At 35.2% G+C, this 14878-nt stretch overlaps 1 long non-coding RNA gene across 1 annotated transcript; it reads right to left on the minus strand.

The window, feature by feature from the left end:
• Positions 1-11831: 11831 nt before the first annotated feature.
• On the minus strand, positions 11832-14325 carry LOC123556138 (uncharacterized). Its single transcript, XR_008367252.1, has 3 exons — positions 14271-14325; positions 12571-12687; positions 11832-11950 (listed from the first exon to the last, which is right to left on the minus strand). It is a non-coding gene; the product is annotated as an uncharacterized LOC123556138 (long non-coding RNA).
• Positions 14326-14878: the final 553 nt, after the last annotated feature.

The raw sequence follows: 14878 nt of genomic DNA on the forward strand, positions 1-14878 counted from the left end.
TGTATGAAATATGGTCTGAATGTTCATCTTGATAATATTAGGTCACGTTCGAAACAGGGTCATGTGCGGTCAAAAACTAGGTCAGTAGGTCTAAAAATAGAAAAACCTTGTGACCTGTCTAGAGGCCATACTTGTGAATGGATCTCCATAAAAATTGGTCAGAATATTTCACCATGATGATTCTAGGTCAAATTTGAAACTGGGTTCACGTGCCTTAAAAAAACTAGGTCAGTAGGTCAAATAATAAAAAACTTGTTACCTTCTCTAGAGGCATACTTTTCATGGGATCTGTATGAAAAGTTGGTCTGAATGTTCCTCTTGATGATATCTAGGTCAAGTTTGAAACTGGGTCAACTGCGATCAAAAACTAGGTCAGTAGGTCTAAAATTATTAAAATCTTTTGACTTCTCTAGAGGCCATATTTTTCAATGGATCTTCATGAAAATTGATCTGAATGTTCAACTTGATGATATCTAGGTCAGTTTCGAAACTGGGTCATGTGCGGTCAAAAACTAGGCCAGTAGGTATAAAAATAGAAAAACCTTGTGACCTCTCTAGAGGCCATATTTTTCATGAGATCTTCATGAAAATTAGTGAGAATGTTCACCTTGATGATATCTAGGTAAAGTTCAAAACAGGGTCACGTACCTTCGAAAACTAGGTCAATAGGTCAAATAATAGAAAAACCTTGTGACCTCTCTAGAGACCATATTTTTCAATGGATCTTCATGAAAATTGGTCAGAATTTTTATCTTGATAATATCTAGGTCAAGTTCAAAACTGGGTCATACTCAAAACTGGGTCATGTGGGAAGAGGTGAGCGATTCAGGACCATCATGGTCCTCTTGTTAGTAAAGTGGAGAATACATTTGGGGTTGGTACTAAATCCGGGTACACAAGTCGCGCACTTCATAAATGCACGTTGCTTGCTTTCACGTAGCTCTAGGCCCAAGTTTATAAACCAGGTGGGAAGACCAGACTCAAAATGCAGCCTTGTCACTGGTCAAATGCTAAGGTTTAACCAGTCAGAAGCTGAAGTTTTGAGACTGATCACCAATTTTATAATCAGATGACACGTTTTAAGCCTGGTAGAGTTGCCTCCCTTGAAAAATAATTATTCATAATGGTCATAAGTGGGCTTAAGATTAGTTTGTCGTGCATCTTGTATGGGAAATTTCCAGCACAAATGAGTAATATTCTAAATAGACTGTCACGTAATCAGTCAAATTTGTCAGAGGGAAGGGGACTGTGAGTCTGTTCTCTATATTTTTACTGCTGATCGGTCGAAAATAAATGCATGATTTTCAGTATGATGAAGAAAACCTAAAATACAAAAGTAAACATGACGTACGAGGAACAGCACTCTGTTTATAATAGTTCAGTTTGATAATAACCTGCCATTGTTTTAATTAATGAAAAGAAATACGAAGCGGAGCAATGGTGTTATGGACAATGGCGGAAAATTGGATCCTACGTGTTGACTGCTTTGTATTAATATTAATGTCCCTAACTACTTTCTCGGCACAAAATGGTTATATTCTCTAACTCTTCATCAGGATATCAAAACGTTAAATAGGAAGTTTATTAGTACTTCATATGTCTTACTGCAAGCAAGTCCATTTCTGAATTTATGCTGCTTTGACAAGGCAGAATTATGTCTTTCGTTTGAGCCCAATTTTTAATTCCGTCATTGATACGTATTATACATTTTGAATCTGACAAATACAAAAAGGCCAAGATGACTTCTTTCACCTTTGACCGTCTAAATATTGCAAATACTTCAGTTGGTAGCCCTGATAACAGAATAGGCCTATGACTGCGAACTTGACGAATTCTTGATTATGTAACTGAAATATGTCACCGTATCTAATTTTTATCTCAGTAATACAAATTTATCTAAAAATCAGGACGTTACTATATATACTAGGACCCTTCAACAAACTACAACAAATTTTAATCCAATCTTCATCAAAGCTCTGAACTAAGCATGGCGGAACAAAAGAGTTTACCCACAGCAAGTGAAGGAGACACGTCTTTCAATTTCAATGGAGTTTTCAGAGATGTTCATTCTAAATTATCGAGGGAGAAATTGTATAAATCACAAGCGCTTATTTCTGAAAATAAGTGGGAAGATGGAAAGAAATTACTGAAAGAAGCTTTAAATGATTCTAGCGACGAGCATGATGCTAGAAATCTGAAGCTAATTCTAGCGGAAGTAGAAATGTATCAAGCGCGTGTAATACCGGAAGGAGCAAAATCAGCAGACAGTATTGACTGGAATAAAGTAGCGGAAAGGCCGATTCAAAAGTATTTCGAAAATCTCGATGATCTACCTCAGAGTGTGTTCCTGCTTCGATCAAATAAGAGCGATAAAGTTATAGTTGGTCGGCGCATCTTGTCGCACCAGTATGTTCGAAACAAAATCAGGGAACTGCACTGCAGTCACGTGACACCAAGTATGTTTTTAGGGCGACTTGTGGACCAACGGACAAAGGAAAGTGGGTATGTCGTTTTCTATAATGAAATGACTTCTGGTGAAAAGATCTGCCTGATGAATGAAATTCTAGATTCAGGCATGTCCGAGTATGAACTAACGTATCCTTTTCCGCCGTTGATTGGCCAGGCAAAAGAAGAAATTCAAGCCCCAGAAGAGGGATGGGAGATTGACGAAAAGCTAGCTCTGTCCCTGGGAGAAGGTGAAGTTTACATCCGAGAATATACCATACGCTACCTGAAGTCTCTTGGACGGAAGGATATTCGTATGTTCGATTGCGCATGCTCTACTGGGCAGTTCCTGTGGACGATGAAGCAGGCTCTTCCGGAAAGTTACACGATTGGCAGTGATCTTAGCGCTCATATGGTGAAATTTGCCACCAAAAGGGTAGACGAAATTTACTGCGCCAATGCTCTGGAGCCCAAAATACCCAAGAAAAGCGTTGATGTCGTTTTTATACGGTTTATCAATTCGGAAGTTGTGAAAACGGAAATTGCTCCAATATTTCTAAAGCCGCTCACGGAATGTTTGAAAAAAGATGGAGTTATAATCATTCTTGGGCACACCCCTATTCTGACTTCCGCTGCTGAGATCAAAATGCTCGTGCCAAATCTTGAACTCTTACAGTGTGTGGGCGGGGCTAAGGAATGGAATGGAATCTTTCAGTTCTATATATGTAGAAGAATCGACTAGGAAACACGACATTGACTGTTACAAACTGTTTATCACTTAGCTTCAAACACTTATATTGTGCATGTTTTATATAAATTATACAAATGTTCAGATTATACTGGTAAAATTAATATTCAAATGTTTGTCACAATTGTTTACTTTTATTTCATGTTATTTTCTTGAATCACACGTGCTCAAAGTGAACAAAAAATGTTTTAGCTAATACTATAGAAAATGTGGAATTATTATATTGACTGAAATATTACAACGATGATTAAAAAATAGTTCCAGTTTACCATTTTACCTTTGAAGTTAATTATTTGTGTTGCAGACAAATGAGCTCATATTCCCTCTCCCACCTTCACCCCACTACAGGTAGTGCGGGAGGACGTGTGTGTGTGTGTGGGAGGGCGCATATTGATTTAGTGCTGTCCATCTGTCTGCCCGTCCGTTTTACGCTCACAATTTTGGTCCTTGCAACTCCTCCGACACCAGAGTCACAATTTCACAAGAATGATCATTGCCAATGCTGGTTGTGTATATTGTCTGCGTTTTCCACCAAATCTCACAGGAGTGATCAGTGCCAAGCCTCATTGTGCAAGTTTTGGCATTTTACTAGTTTGATGATTTTTAGCAGAGTTATGGCCCCTGATTCATCAATTTTAGGATATTTGGCTACTACTCTTGTGTCAACTTATTTCAGCAAGTAACGAAAAAATGCGCTACAGAGCAAATCAAGTGCTATGCACTTCCCAAAATGTGGACATTGTTTAACTTCATTACCTGATCTACGGAATCCTGTTAGGGACATCATAATAGTTGTCGTCTCATCGCGACATTAGCATAAATGTAAAATTATAAAGGCACAGCTTATTGTCTGGGCATGGTAATTGATACATTTCTGTAACTTTCTACCAAGTCTCTGTAGTGGTTATTTTGCCAGGGATCCATACCAGTACAGTAAGAGCGTTGTAGTGTGAAGTGCGTCAGCCCTGTAATAATTATGTGCACAATAGAAGCTGAAATTTGGTAAAAACATATACTTTGAAATAAAACAGGTAAAGGTGAAAGGTGTCAAGTTACCTTTACCTTTATTCGTCAGCCCCGTAATATGTGCACAATAGAAATGCAAGACAGAGGCGGAATTTTGGGCGACAGTGAATTTATGTAACTGTGTTTTGAAAGGAAGAAATACAAAGGAGAATTGATTACTGTACATAGGTATTTACTCCAGACATGAGAAATAGCAGCACATTTTTAAACAATCCTCTGTGACCTTCCTCTTATGGCTTATCAGTACAGTAGACTGTTTGACAAGGTTGGTCTGTCATATGAAAGTCTATTTCTTAAAGAAGGTTCTCTCATTAAAGTTTACTATTACATCGTATAAAACTTAATCAAGGACAAACAAACAGTTCAAGACAGTTTTAATTTCTTTTTCTTTATTATAACTGTTTAGTAACTATATCAAAATGTGAAGTCAACAACAATATATCATAAAAGTATTTACTGTTTGGTCCACCTTTTCAGTAACAAGTTTTTTTTCCACATTTCTCTTTGAATATAAGACAATACCCTTAAATTTTATACATCGTTTTGCAAAATTTTTAGTTTTAAAGTTGTTGTAAAAATACTATTTCGACAGAGAACTGGTATTTTCCAAATGTAAATTTCAGTCTTTTTTTGACACCAAAATTCAAAAAGAAATCAATTTTAACTTTATCTGTGAATGAACTGATTTAAAACTTTTAAGATATCCAAGTTAATATCAAAGCAATCTTCCAATGGAAAAAAAATAATCTAAAAATTCATATTAAGAAATTGTGATTTTGCAATTAAAATGAGAAAAAATACATTTTTGGTCAAGAAATCAGCATCAAATATTCCTACTACTGTCCTTGGAGAACTTAAGGCTGATCTATAGTTTATATCCTGCAAAATAAAGAAACAATTCACACACATAAAAAAACTGTTATGGATTCAATGGATCAAACAGTAATTTCACCAGCCGGAACCCAGCTTGCAGGTGGGAAAATAACTTGTAAAGGTAGTCCCGGTGACTGGCCAGTAGGTGGGAAGATAGCTTGTAAAGGTAGTCCAGGTGACCGGCCAGTAGGTGGGAGAATATAGGTAGTCAGAATGATCACACCTGATTCTTTTATTTAGATTTAACAATATACTAAAATTTAAGACTACCGGTATTTCTTTTTAAAGGCCACAGTAGGTTACAAACAAAATAATCTTTAGATATTATAAGAAGAAAAAAACATTTTCCTGAAATTAGTATCTTTACAGACAAATTTAAAATCTATAACAGCAACCGATTTCAAAAATTTCATTCGGTATACCCCGTTACTTCTGATTAAAGGGGCATGCATGCCTTCAATGTACATTAAACATAATGGAACTACTTTCTAAACATTAAATGATTTAAATTGTGAGGCAAGTCCCTTTAAATCTGGTCTGGTAGCAACAATATTAAATACTGTAAGAATTCTAGACTAGGATAATACTATGAGGAATGTAAAGGTTACTAAAGAATAATAAACATGTGAGCCGTGCCATGAGAAAACCAACATAGTGGGTTTGCGACCAGCGGATGCGCAGGCTGGTCTGGATCCATGCTGGTCGCAAACCCACTATGTTGGTTTTCTCATGGCATGGCTCATGTAGTTACAACAACCTATTACAAGTTTGACAAACTGTACATAACATCTAATGCTAACACAACAAACACAACTGTAGCACCAAAGAATAATCAAGAGTTTCTCTAGTAATGCAGCATTCCGCTTGAAATTTAACAAAAACAAAACAAACAAGTTTACCAAATATTAAACCTGCTTTTCGGTAGCATTGGCAGTATTTTAGCAATGAAACCGACATGTTACCAGAATTGCTTTTTAAAAGTAGCTGACCCTGTTAAAGTACAGCAGCTGTCCCCACTGTGGATCATGGGTTTGTACCCCGCAGAGGTCACAACAGCACCTTTTCATATAGAACCAGTACCACTTTTTCCAAGAAGCTGACTCGAGAGTGATACAAATAAGCGTCAATATTTTATCAAAATCAAGCTAAGATAATTTAGTTAGGCTACGTAAGTGACATTGTTCTGGTGGAAATGGAATGACTTGGGACAAAAGTGTTACAAAAAAAACATTTGAGAACTACCATAGAAAACAACATAGTGCTTTCGACCAGCATGGATCAGACCAGACTGTGCAGTCTGGTTCATTCTGGTCGCAAATGATATATTGGTCTTTCTGTTGCAGCTCATTTACCTGCTCTAGTAGAGATCAAACAAACCTCTCACTGCAGGTAAGTCACGACTGCTTCCAACATAACAGTGTTTGGGAAATTCGTGACAAATCTACACAAGCAAAATAAGTTTCTTTATTATTGCACAATTTTTCTAAGTTTATAACATTTGCTGTGACACAAGTACACTGACATCATTTATTATTTTTAAGAACGTTCATTCTATGCAATTGTAAAATTCTTCTTGAATTGAAAAACCAAAATGAATATTTTGCAAATGTAAAATTTTAAATTCTATACATTTTTTTCAAATTATAAAAACAGGAAATTGCATTCCGTTTATAAAACACATTATTTTTTTTCAACATGGATAAACACACAGAAAACTAGCATATTTTTACAATGCGAATTTTAATTGAGAACAGGTTAACTATACATGTAAAACAAAAATTATAAAACTGAACAGTAATCAACTTGTTAGCTTGAACTTGGTAATGAATACCAACCCTCACTTGAATCATTGTCAGTAAGCAAAATCCTATAAAATGCTTTTGTTTAGGCTCAAATATGATAAGTAGCAACAATTCTGCTGGTACCATTGGGTCAAGTGAACAAATTTCCACTATATATTATTGTACAATAAAATATAATCTTTACTATGACTGTGTATGTTTCTCTAATGTGGAAATCCTTAACTTTAGCCTGCTGGCGACAAACCATATGCCTTTGCGACCAGTACAGGACATGATCAGCCAGCACGTCCGTACAGGCTGATCTTGATCTGCACTGTTTACTATTCAGTCAGTAAATTTTAAGTGGACACCTTTTCAAATAATAATAGGTATTGCCCAAATTGAATGATGGACCAGTCCATTATGGAAATTTAGCTGTGTAAAAGGTTAATAATTGTGAGGAACTAATTCTCTTGGATTTCATGGTCAAAATAATCGACAAACTAAAACCCCAATGAATACACTATTTTGAAAAAACTGAAGGCAAAAATTCAATCTTACAATTTGCCATTCGGGCCCAAAACCAAATCATCTCTACATAATCAAACAAATCATGGAACGTGTCAAATTCATTAACCTTAACTTGCTCAATTTCTGTAATAAACTTGTCCACCTTTCAATTTAGACAGTACCACTGACTCAGTGACTGTTAAAAGGGGTGCTTACCAAAACAATACTGACTGAATGGCAAATGCAGATCTTGATCAGACTGCATGGATGTGCAGGCTGATCAAGATCTACAATGGTTGTAAAGGCAGAATCAATCGGGTCCAGCATGATAAGGATTACAATTTCTCTCTTTAAATATTTTTTTCTGTTATTTACCTTGGATAAATTTCTTGGATATACTAGGAGTCAATATTTGAAAGAATAAAATAAATGAAAAAGTAAATAAAAATATGATGTTAAACAAACATTCATACCGGTACATTTTTTAAATACTGTGAAATTGTTAATTTTCATGGGGGGAAATTTTCGCTCATGTGTCCATTCACCAAGATTTGCATTAATTTTTTCTTCAAAAATTGAAATCCAAAAAATTCAATTCTCTGTGAAATAGATGTTATGGTAAAAAAAAGAGAAATTTTGTGCACATGAATTAAATGATTCGAGTGGGAGATTCTAGATATTTCTAGTGATATAATGAGAAATATTCTGAATACAATATAGCAAAAGCTCTTCTTGATAGCATAAGACATAGAATCACATAATTCCTTCAGTTTCCAGCAAAAAATCCATATCCCACCCACCTGCCAAATAGATGATTAAACTTTAATAGTTTCAGTTCAAAGTTATAATTTTTTTTAAAGATAAATTTATGCTTTGTAATTTTAATAATGAGGTATTCCATTCACACGATACAAAAAATTGAGATATCTTTCATTGAGCAAACATTCGGACATGTATTTACTCTTAATTGTGGACTTGGTCTTTAAACTGCTAAATTTCTCTTTATCTTGCCTAAATTGCTAAATTTTTCAAGATCAGCTCTGCAAAATTTTGTGTCAGATACAACGAATGCAGCTAACTGAAAAATTTGTGTCCTAAGCTGAACAATCGGCACTGATAAATACAAAACTTGATGCATTTACACATGTGGCATAGCCACAAAAGAAGTTTTAAAATAATAAAGATTTATTTTCTTTACAAAGACAACCATCACTGTAATTATACTGTTTTTTTTTTGGCTTATACTAAATTTACCCATAAAACATTACATGCCATATGTTTTTGATGAAAAAGTATAATAGTCCCATGAAATTTCAGATTTCTTTTTTCATTCTGATTGGAGTATGCATTTTTGTACCATACTGTGTACACCGAAAGTTTTACAGAAAACAGTTTGTATATAAGATATAATCTACTGTTATATTTCAGTAAACAATCTGAAAAATGTGAACTAGATTTAACAATAATATTAACATAAGTAAGCACTATCTAGAAAAATATAACAGTGAAACTGAAGGGATAAAGGAACAATATTCCACAATATTGGTTGGTCCCCGACTTCTCTGAGGGAAACAGTTCAGTATTTTTCTGAGAGTAGGTCATCTACGCTATTATGTACATCACAACCGGAAATTTGGACCTGTATGCTGTTAGTTCGGCAATTAAATTCACCCTGTTCAAACAGTTTAAAGTTGGAAAGTTGACCCTTTGAACTACAGCATGAAATTTCCAGATGGTTTGTCCCAGCCATAAAACCTGAAAGGAATAAATTGCTGGAAATTTCAAAATTTAAGTACCTGAATTTTTTTTAAACCCAATTGGGCCTAATTCTTAAGCAAACACCTTGGGAAGAGCACTGTCATAGGTCAAATCCAGTGAGATTGTTCGGGACGTGGTCAACAGGTGGTACCAGCTTAGCCAAGATGGTTGGGCTCATGCAGTGCCTTGACTGAAAGGAAGGATTTGGAAACTAAATATTTACAAGACAAAACAACATGGAATATATTCCATGAATAAAAATTGCCTTTCAAACAATCATGCCAGCTTTGATGTTTTGCTTTTTTATTCTGTTTATAATCAAAACAACCTACTTTGTTGTTACCCACTGAACTTAGCTTGGGAAATCTGATAATCTACATGAAATAATGTTTGTTGGCGAGTATTTCACTTTCTTTTGTAAAAGAAATGAGGATTATGTGGTTTTTTTAACCCAAGTTTCACTGATTAACTCTTTCGTAACTATTTTAACCCAACTAGGTTTTTTGTTATTATTAATCTCTTTCAAATATTTACATATTTCGTAAAGTTTTATAAAATGTTAATAACTGAATAAAAGACAAAACAATTCAAGGTAGGATTAACATAAATTCATGAGTAACAGAACAGTGACTATGTATGACATATCCTTGGAATCAAAGTCTCACAATGACTTATATCTCACAAAAATTTGAAAATAGCAAAAATTAATTCAAGAAAATTTCAAATTTTTACAACAGTAACCCCTTCTTATATACCTGTGGTATCCTAGTATCGCTGATCTAGCCATATGTACAATGTTTCAACAAGACGAGAGAAGAACAGTTCGCTGGACGTGCAACTTTCTCCGTTAGTGGCCTTCACTGCTTCCCTGAGAAAAAAAAAGTTCCCAAATCTCATTCATGTTTGTTTTAAGATATTACAATTTGAGGGGTTAATGCCAGAAGGTAGTAACAGCCTTCTTTATTTACATGTACTTAGGACGTTCTGGCTCTAATCCCTCTATCTCTGCATACTGTCAAGTCATTAATTTTTTTATATTTTTTTTGGGGGGTGGGGGGGGGGGGACTATTTTACATGAATTTCGTGGTTGTGTCTATGCACAAAGTACAAAGTTAAATCGCAACACAAAGAAAATTCCTATATGCTTTCTCTTTATACTTGGAAATCCACAAAAGAAACACTTGTAAAATAGCCAAAAACTACGAAATATGATGCCAATGAAATTCTATGAATTCTCAGTATTCTATTTCTATCTTAAAGGTTTCTTTCTTGCTTCTTGGGTTTAAAATTTCATCCACACAGCTCAGGTCATACAGTGGATTCCAATTTTTAATGTTGGAAGAAGAATCGAAGTGCCCCTCTACTCCTTATTTCAGGCACTGGCAGGCAACCAGATTATGTTTGTAGAACCTGACATTGGAGGATACAAGGGTAGGTTACTATCAACCTTTTGCAAGCCAGCCGATTGCCACATTCTTTCTTTGAACTACAACCTTATTTAATCAAAAATAAGAGAAGTTTGTAAAGTGTTCTAATGAATATGATCTATAGTCCTGTTTTTTGTATGCTTTTTGAGACAGTTTCTTCTGGACTTACAGAAGTCTGATTATTTTTCAATCTGCTTTCAAAAAAGAAAATTTCCTGTACTCATCACGCATGTAACATTTTCTCAATTAAAAAAAATGTCCTCAGACGTGAGTGATTTAAGAAAGAATCATTTTAGTGAGACAACTGGCTCGTGCTCATTGTACTTTGCATGGGCGAGATTTATGAGCAAAGTCCAAGTACAAAGTAACTCACCGTTGTTTCTCTTTCACAAACATAACGGATTCTTTGACGATGGGAAAAATAAATAATTACAAGGCAAAAAAAGGTTAAGTAGAAACACGAAACATGCTTGTCGAAATGGAACCTGTGATGTGTTATACCACAGTTTGTGTAACGATGTCGCAATATACGATCATCTGTATTGGAAAGGGTTTACGAAATCGCTATTTACAAATCCTTAAATGCAGATGGGTTGTTTTCAATACAGCAAGTCTCTGACCGGCCACACAACTGCTGTTCTGAATGGATTAAAACACAAGTTAAGTAACATTCATGAAATCCCCATTTGCATCACACAATTTGCTTTATCGTTTCCCAGTGGCTATTTTTTACCTTTCAACAGTTTCAGGTAACTCAATTACATTTAAATTCTTGGGCAAACAGATTTGTGGCTTTGGCTAAAACGGCTACTTCACAGAGATATGAATTGGTGGATTGCAACTTTTCAGAATTTTTTTTTCAGGCCAATTTGGGTCGAAATTCAAGCCCTCCCAATGGCAACGGTTTAGGATCTGATTACTAAAAAAAAAGAGAATTTGTAGGCAGCTGGTTAGCACAGCTGGTACAGCACTCGCCCTGTATGCAAGGGGTCCTGGGTTTGCGCCCAGGACTGACTGCACATTTTTCTCACTCTGTGACATTTTAAATAAAGAAGTACATACAATAGTTTCCCGCTGCAGCAACAAGTTGCCTCACTTAACGTACAGCACTTTTCCCTCCAAGCTAGCCTTGCCATATAGTTAGATAATGTGCTTGTTTTAGTTTTTTTCTAAAGATGGATAATGTCAAATACAATGCCTTAAATTCAGTGAAATCATAAAACAGTTGAGTTTTTTAATCAGGAGATTAAGTATTCAAGTCAACTAATACAGATGGAAGAAATTGTTAGAGACGGTTTTTTACCTCCACGTTTCTGGGTCACTTCACACACTCTGGTACAATCTCGAACAAACTGGAATGCATGTACATGTTTCTCACCATTCTGAAATTGCAAAGAAAGCTTTCTTATATTTAAGGACTATATTTGTAATAAGGGTTTTTCCAACTTTCAGCCTGCAATTAAACAAGTTTTTACTATTTCTAAACTAAAATCAACATAGTTTTTGCCATTTTTGATCTGCAACCAACATTTTTGCCATTTTTAACTGCAACTACACATTTTCCTATTTCAAACTAGACCAGCTTTTGTGCATTTCATTGCAACAACACAATATTTGCTATTTTCAAACTGCAATATCAGTGTTTTTGCCCTTTTCAAACTGCAACTAACACCACTTTGAATACTGTTTCATGTTCGTTGATATTTAATTCTGTTAATAAACTCAACTACAAATCCACAAAAAATGGTCCCAAATTAATATTAATGCTCTCAACTCGTCTGAATATATATGTAATTTTAACTTCTCTGCCTAAAAATGAAAAAAAAAAACAACAACAAAAACATTTATAATAGACATTAAGTTTTATGACTGAACATAAACTGTAACTTCCATTTGCATTCTGTGTGACAGGCTTACAGGGGGCTATTGTTGTAAAACTTTATAACAGTAAAATCAGTATTTCAGCTTTTATAAGATATAAAGAAATGTGATTAATACTTACAACTTCAATGCGTTTCCATGGATACTCCTCTACATTAATTCTAGTTGCAACCACATGCTGATATTTCTGTAGGAAATGGTTGCTAAGCAACAAAGCAAACTTCTCAATATTTTTTACCTGAAAAAGGAAACTTTTTTTTTCATAATTCAACATGATAAAGCATAAATCCTACTTTCTTCCCTAAACAATACTATGCATCACTAAATGCAACTGAGGCAAATCCTAAAAATCTCTACAAAAACTCCCATCTCCGCACATACACTTACTCTCATGATTGTACATGAAATGCTCTTGCTCCACAAAAACACTTTAAAGCCAGTGGTCTAAAAACCTTGTAGTCCAAACACTTGCCAAAATTCCAAAACTGAAGAATGAATTAACATTATTCTTTACTCTAACCCTAACCCTGTGACATAATGACTTTCGGACCAGCTTGCTTTTTCATCAATGGGCTTTCACACGACTGGGTGAATCCACTATGAAAGTTGATTTCAGGACTTAAGATCTATGCATGACTGGATCTTTGATGGAATATTTATAAGATCTGAGGTGAATGATGACTTTCTGAAAACTGAACCTTTGAATTAGTAGGCTTTCTGTCTAGTGCTTAAAGACTGTCAGACCTTTGGGCTATTGGCATTCATCCAGTTAAACGTCACAGGAAATCAGACACTTTGTTGCATTGTGTTAGTTGGGTTTAATGTCACATCTATACAAGTTATGTCAATTGGCAACTTTTCCAATTTTTTATGGTGGAGAAAGGCCCCTTTGTTTCAAGCATGGTCGGGGTGGTACCAGTGTAAAAACAATCAACCTTACATAAGCATGCCAGATGGCTTCGTCACATGAAGCATTTTACATTCCAGTCAGGGTGATTAACCCAAATCTACAAGGGGCATGAGATTCGAAGTCACTCACCTTAATCACTTAGCCTCAGAGACCCCTCTGTTTCATTCTGTTGAACAATAACAATACTATCACACCTGAAGTAATCCCGTACAATTATCTGTCCAATTATATTAACAAACTCTTACAGTCTCGAGTGCTGTCTGTCATTGGTTAATTAAAGTTAGAGCTAAATAAACAATAGATCCCAAAGAATTCAGACTTGGATCCAGAGTTACTGTTACCAATGCTCCAATGATTTCATGTGAAAAAGCAGCAGAGTTCATTCCCCTTGCATAATGATCAAAGCATAACATGTGTTCTCCAGGTAAGAATATTTAGTCCCAACTTGCAGACCTAGCTAGCTTCCAACTTACTGACCTAGCATAACAGACTTGTATTATATAAACTCAAGACATACTTTCCATGATCTTGATTACAGGCAAATTCTGTCTTGATATAATGACAAAATATAAGCCAAATATGGCATAAATTGCAGGTTCAACTTGCTCTGTTGAACATTCTTCCATATTTTGTTACAATATCACATAATTGACATAGTAATAGCATTCACATCCAGAAATAACTGCATTGCAAAATTCATTTATCACAACTACAGTTAGGGTCTTATTAAAATGTCTGACAAAAATAATTTTCTTGAATCAAACATCAGCTGTTCAGATGGAGTAGAGGCTATGACTTGTGTGATTTCATTTAGTCCCCATATACTTTATATCTGGGGTATAATAAAAAGGTTTGCTGTTTGGTGTGTTTACCGTAACAACATACCCCTTCACTTCATTTATATTACATACCCCATGCTGTTTGGCAAGAACATGGACCGTGTTTTTTTGCGAGTCTGTAGCAATATATGCTTATCCTCAATAGTATCCCTTGTTATTCAGATCAAGTGTCAGCCCTAAGCTCCTGTGAAAAGAAAACATTGATAATAAGTACTGATGAGGCATCTTCTATATAACTTGTTAATTCCAAAATAAACCAATATTGGCGACTTGCATACTATGGCATATTGATTTTCCGATTTGCAGATCAAACCCAGTGTAAGCTAGTTTTCTCCAGTCAGTTCTTTCCCAGGGAAAAAACGATAGAAATTCTTCCCGGGAAAAACTGATAGTCAATTTCTCTGGAAGAAACATGATGTTACGCCAGAACCTGGGTCATGAACAGCTATATAGTCATGCAGATGCATGAGCTGTTACTGAAAATTGATTTCTGGGCACTAAATTAATGATTTTGGCCAAACATGCTTAAATGGGTAATAGATTTTGCGGATTTCAATCTTTAACATATATGTACAAATTTTTCTTCTGATGAGATTTAATTGATGACTGATTCAACTATGAATCCACAAAAATAGCCCCCACCCCCCACTCCGGTTATTATGATTCAAGAACCTAAACAA

The sequence above is a fragment of the Mercenaria mercenaria genome, chromosome 15 (genome assembly GCF_021730395.1).
Source record: "Mercenaria mercenaria strain notata chromosome 15, MADL_Memer_1, whole genome shotgun sequence".
Classification (NCBI taxonomy): domain Eukaryota; kingdom Metazoa; phylum Mollusca; class Bivalvia; order Venerida; family Veneridae; genus Mercenaria; species Mercenaria mercenaria.